The sequence below is a fragment of the Crocodylus porosus genome, unplaced genomic scaffold (genome assembly GCF_001723895.1).
Source record: "Crocodylus porosus isolate Cpor-Errol unplaced genomic scaffold, CroPor_comp1, whole genome shotgun sequence".
In the NCBI taxonomy this organism is placed as follows: Eukaryota; Metazoa; Chordata; order Crocodylia; family Crocodylidae; genus Crocodylus; species Crocodylus porosus.
The window spans coordinates 46,297,569-46,303,568 of record NW_017728943.1 but is presented as its reverse complement, the minus strand read 5'-3'; positions in this window follow the sequence as shown (position 1 = coordinate 46,303,568).

Genomic DNA, 6,000 nt, shown 5'->3' with positions numbered 1-6,000 from the left:
CCCCCAGTGACCCACCTTACTGCCCACCCCCATTGTCACCCCCCTCCATGATCCTCCCAGTAATCCACCTCTCTGTGCCCACCCCTCAGTATCTCATCCTCCGGCGACACCCCAGTAACCCACCTGTGACCCGCCCCAGTAACTCACCCCCTAAGTGCCCACCTCCATGGCCCTGCCCCACAGAGCGGGGCTCTGGGTGCCTGAAGCTGGGAGCTGTCCCCTGCTGAGCACAAGCCCCATCTTGTTGGGACCCAGTCAGACCCTCCTCCCACCAACGGTGGCCTCCTTGTCCCTCTCGGACTTGCCCGCAGAGGGAGGGACGGTGTTTCATGAAGTCAAATGGAGCGTGGGTTTCCCATAAGGGGGAAAACCCGGCAGGGCCGGAGCTGCCAGTGCAGCCGGCACAATAGCCACCCCCTTGGGAGTAAGCAGAGAGCTTGCAGGGGATGCAGAAAGGACCGGGGAGGTAAAGCGAGCTGCCCCGTAGCCGCGCGGGGGGCGGGTCAGACGTGCCCAACTGAGGGAGCGAAAGTTCCCTCAACCAGGCAGGAGGCCACGGAAAGAAGTAGCGGTGCCACGTGGAGAGAAGATGATAAAAATATAAGCTAGTCTATGTATGGCCCCAAAACATGATTAAATATTTCATTGCAGCGTTCAATAAAGATGGGGATAAGGTTGGGAACTGAGGGCACCAACGTGGAAAGTGCCACCCCCAAGGCGGGAATAAAGTTCATATGTGACTGCAGGTCACGATTACTCTCTCACACAAGGCTAGAGCCAGGAGAGGACACGGAGTGAAAGTATTGGGAGGCAGATTTAAACGAGCCAAAGGCTTTTTTCCCTGCCTGTAATTAGCTCATGGGACTCGCTGCTCCAAGGAGGTTAAACAGACTGATAATTAACCAGGTTCAAAGAGGATTGGACCAAGTTGCAGAGAGTGGAACTTGCAGGAGTATTAAACCTGGTAGCTATGGGAGCATATTTCAAATTCCTAGGCCTCTAAGTGCTGGAAGTGGTGCAGGAGAGTATGAATATGCAGAGTCTCTGTCTAAACACTCTTTCCTTTCGCAGCCATGCTTAGGAGCACGATCAGCACACAGCTGCATCACCTGAGTGTGCGGGAGGGGCATGCATCAACTCATAAAGGTAAGTAGGAGAAGCTCAGTATTAGGCAAAAAACCCCCACCCTTCTCAATTTTAAACCAGCCCAAGTAAAAATAACTGAGCACACCTGGCTCCACTCTCTTTCCCTTTTTATTTCCTCAGATCCTTCCTCAAGGAACTATTTTTCATAATGGAATAGATATTACATCCATCTTTATACATTTCTGCTCTCTTTGTAAACATTACTCCCCTCTCTCCTCAATTTATAGAGGCCAAGCAAGGCACAGGAGTCAGTACTGCGAGCCAGCCATGGAAAAGGCATCGATTTGACTTCCAAGCTGTTAAAAGGCTTCAGGCTTTTACTCCCACGCATGAGATACCTTTCAGTACTTAAAGGTAATGAGTGCAAAGCAGGCACTAATTCTGCTCTAGGTTAGTGCTTCAGTCAAACGCGGCTCATTTGGTGTTGCAGGAGCATTTGCTTTCGTTTATTCTTTCACTCCTAGCTCAAGTATTGCTTTGCTGTTGTCCTTGTCTATAGCATATATTTACTTTCCAAGTCAAAATAACATTTTGATCTGCTTCCCCCTACTTATGGAGATCACTTGATTCACTGTACCCACAAAAATACCTGAAGTCTATCATTAGTGCCTTTGATAATATAGAATACTAAGTATGGGGTAGCAATTTTTATTTAAAAAAACAAGTCCAGGAATTTTTCAGGGTTCATCTTCCAAATATAAAAAAAACAGGTTGAAATCAGGATAAGAGGAAGAAAAGAAAAGAAAAATCGGTTTAAACCAAGGAAAATAATACGGATCCACGGCGCTGAGGGAGGGAGGGACTGGAGTAAGGCTAGGGAAGGAGCGGCGCGGCAGGGAGCAAAGCGGGGCGAGCTGCGAGTGGGTGCGCGGGGCGGGGCGGGGGACCCAGGTCTTGCTGCGACATGCCACGCGGGAGGGCTACAGGCTGGGGAGCTGCGCCGGGCTCTTCCCAGGGGGCACGTGCCCCCGGATCTGTGCGCGGGACGCGAGTAAGCTGTCACCCGCCCCGAGCACCAAGAGCCCGGTGCTGCTGCCGGCCCCAGCCAGCAGTGATAGCCTGCTCTCATCCCACAAGCAGATCCGGGGGCACATGCCCTCCCCACCCCCAGGGAAGAGTCTGGTGCAGCCCTCCCGGGGAGCATGTAGAAGCAAGCCTCACACCTACTGCCAGCACTCCCCGCTTCGCTCCCTGCTGCAGCCCTGGGAGCAGCCACCCTGCTGCAGCAGCTTGCTCCCAGGCTGTCCTGGCACTTGGGGGAAGTGGGGAGCGGCGCACGGCTGGACATGCGGGGTACCCAACCCCAGCACCAGTCCCTCCCACCCCGCCAGGGGTCAGAGCCGTGAGCTCCCTGCCCCGTGCGGAGCAGCCGGGTGCAGCATGAGCCGGAGGGAGTGGAGCCATGCTCTCCTGCCTGCTGCCTGCCACGGGGCTCGTACCTCCCACGGCAGGGCCGGAGCCGCTCGCTGCAGCTAGGACCCACCCTCCCCGAAAGCGATTCCCGTACCCCCACCCAGCAGGGAGCCCTACGCCCTCAGGGAGCTCCAGCCACCCTCCCTCGGCCTCTGCGCGGCCACCGTCACTCCTCTCAGCCCCTGCTCCATGTGCAGCTGCCACTACCACTCCCCCCCTCCATCGGCTTTTACTGATTTACACTGAGAAACGGGTATCAATCAGTAAAAACTGAATAACTGCAATTAAAAAAAAGCCTATAATTTACCGGTAAAATTCAGTAAAAACTGAAAATGTGGAACACTATCTGTACTATAAGCATGGATGGCATCATGCGAGTTAGCCTGTGTAAACAAGACATCTGGTAGCAGCAAGTCTTTATTCACACTAATGTGAATGCCTAAAAGTGCATTAAGCAGTGCTAGATGGAAAGGAAATGGGCTAGTAATTAGAAGTCATCTCCCCCCACTGCAAGCTCCCATAATCCCATACTTAAAAGGTACTAAATGAATAGCAGAGTTTGAAGCCAGAATTATGTGAGGTGTGCTGTTTCCTATATTAATGCCCTAGAGCAGTGATTCTCAACCAGGGTGCCCCAGATCTTTTGAAAAGTGCAGTAAGGTGAGAGGACATAAACAGATAAACTTAGCAGGTAAGTGCAAGCTCAGACTTGTCCCTGCCTGGATAGTTCCCCAACCCCACTGCCACAATCCTCTGCAAGGAAGCAAGCACTGTAGTTTTTAAAAAACTGGGTGCCACTGAATTCACTAAAGTTATGGAGGGAAGGGGTGCCAAGTCCAGTGAGGAGTGCCAAACCCAAAAAGATTGAGAAGCACTGCCCTCTAGGTCGTTTTTTGGGGTATGGTCACATGAACATCCAAGTTAGTAATGTTCCATATGGTCACATATCCTTCATTAGCAACTGTTTGGTAAGTCTATGAAACTAATTACCCAGAACATGCTCCATGCACAACTGACTCCTGTTCTCTAAGTTACTCACAGATGACCCTGGGATTTGGGGAAAGAGAAGCAGCAATCCCCAGACTTAAGCTTGGTTTTGCAGGGTGGACTGCAGCTTCTACTTCCTGAAGAAAGGGAGCCTAGCTGCTTGTTCTTTTCAAACCTAATTACCAATTTCCATCCAATGACATTTTCAAAGCCCCTGTGAAGAAAAGAGCTAGAAATACCCTCCCAGAATAATAAAGGCAGAAATACTCCTTCCTGTTTCTAGGTCCCCAGGGTGGCTCTGCAGACACTCCATCCAAATCTTCTGGAGATGTGTCCCCAAAGTACCAGCTCCCATGGTGCACTCTATTGCCAACTGACACTATACATGCTAGTTCCAACAGAACTTCACACTTGGCCCAAGCATTACTAGGACAATCACATCTCTCAATTGCTTTCACCATCCTTACCAAACAGTTTGGAAGGGTGAGTACATTTTAAATGCTTTCATCTCCACAGGTCCACCCATCTTGTTGCTTTGAGGAAGTGCCAATGGCTTTTGAAAGACAACAGGGCTTGTGCTTCATGACACATCTGTGTAATCAGTCCTTGCACTGGCACAACCAAGGAATGCACATATGACACACAGCACTGTGCTGATGCAACTTACTTGGATCCAGTGTAGAATTACCCCAGGGAAAGTCAGGGGTAAAACGACACTGACATAAAGGCTGCCTACCCAGAACTATCCCAGAGTAGCTATTTGTTATAAGCAAACAGGGAGTACCTGTTGGAACACCACCTATTTGCAAGCAGCTATTCTAGAAGAGCTGCTTATCCATCAACTCCAGATCACAGTCACTCAAACATCTCATGATTTCCGATGTAGTGAATTCCATTCTGTCTGCTGTTTAGAACTGACTTGCTTCTGTTTAGATTTGAAACTAGTTTGTGTTATGTACCAATATTGGCAACACTTTATAAGGAGGGAGACAAATTGTTAACTTGTCCCAAAACACTGATTGCAGTAGCTGAAAGCATTCTCTTTTCCTAGTCACCTACCTGTCTGGGGCCTGAAGTGAACACACTGTACATCTTAGCTGAGTCAGTGCCAATTTCAAAAAGTTTTATTAGCAGGAATACATTAAACTTCCTACCACACCATGAAAGACAGTTTACAGCCAGGGAAGGTTAAACAAAACTCCTATGTATAGCATCATGGATAATTAATGTCCCTCCCAATACTGAATGCAGTATTTCCTTCATGTTTGGACCCATCAGTTATCCCATCCTATACATACATCTTAAGCTGTTTGGGGCAAGAATACCCTTTGGTTCCATATTTATACAGTACCTAACACAGTGGAGTCTTGGTCTATGATGAGGACTCCTATGTTGTCAATAGGAGTTGTAACTCCTACTATAATTTACTACTAATGCAATTAGATGGATTTACTTGCCAATCACAAGTAAGTGATCCACATTTTCAAAAGGACTTGTGCTTCTGGATGCCAATTTGGGAAATGTAAATAGGATTGATGTTCAGGAAATGCTCTGTATCTCTTCTCTAAAGATCTGCTTTTCAATCTCCCTTCTCTCAGAAATTTAAAATTCAGCACAGAAACTGAAGCACCAAATATCTTAGGTAACCAAAAAAATGCACCAGCATGTGAAACAAAAGCCTGTCTAGGAAGGGATACAAGTGCCAGGAAATTACTGCACAAAGATTCCTAGTACAGTATGGTTTTATGCAAAGTTTATCTATTCCGGCAAAAACCTCAACAGATGCTTAAAAGCACACTACTGCATTGAAAATGCAACCAGAGGGCCATAAAGGATAGCTGGAGTCCTTCTGTGATGCTTATTTTAAAATGTTTCTTTAAATCAAACCAAAAATATGGCAGTATTTTAATTTAATAAACTTACAACTCAGTACCGCAACCTGAGACTTTATGCTAAATACTCTTCCAGCTAGTCACCTTTTAAGACTAATTAGAGTAATAGAAAATTAGGGTTGGAAGGGACCTCAGGATCATCCCAGTCAAGGCTTTGTCCAGCTGGATCTTAAAACCTCCCAAGATTACCTTTCTGGGCAACCTGTTACAGTATTTTCATAGACATTAGAGCTGGAAGGGACCTTGGAAGATCTTCAAGTCCAGCCCCAAGGGCAGAAAGTCAGCAGGGGTCATAGGATCCCAGCAAGATAAACATCCAAAATGTCTCCTGAAGGTGTTCAAAGAAGCTTCTTGAACCACAGCAGTCCGGCGGCAGTCTATTCCAAACCTTGGGGGCTCAGACAGTAAAGAAGTTCTTCCTTATGTCCAAGCTGAAACAGTCATGGAGGAGTTTGTGACCATTTGACCTTGCCATCCCTTGGGGCACTCTGGTGAACAAACATTCCCTCAGATCCCAGTGAGTACCCTTGATAAACTTGTAGGTGGCCACCAGATCACCCCT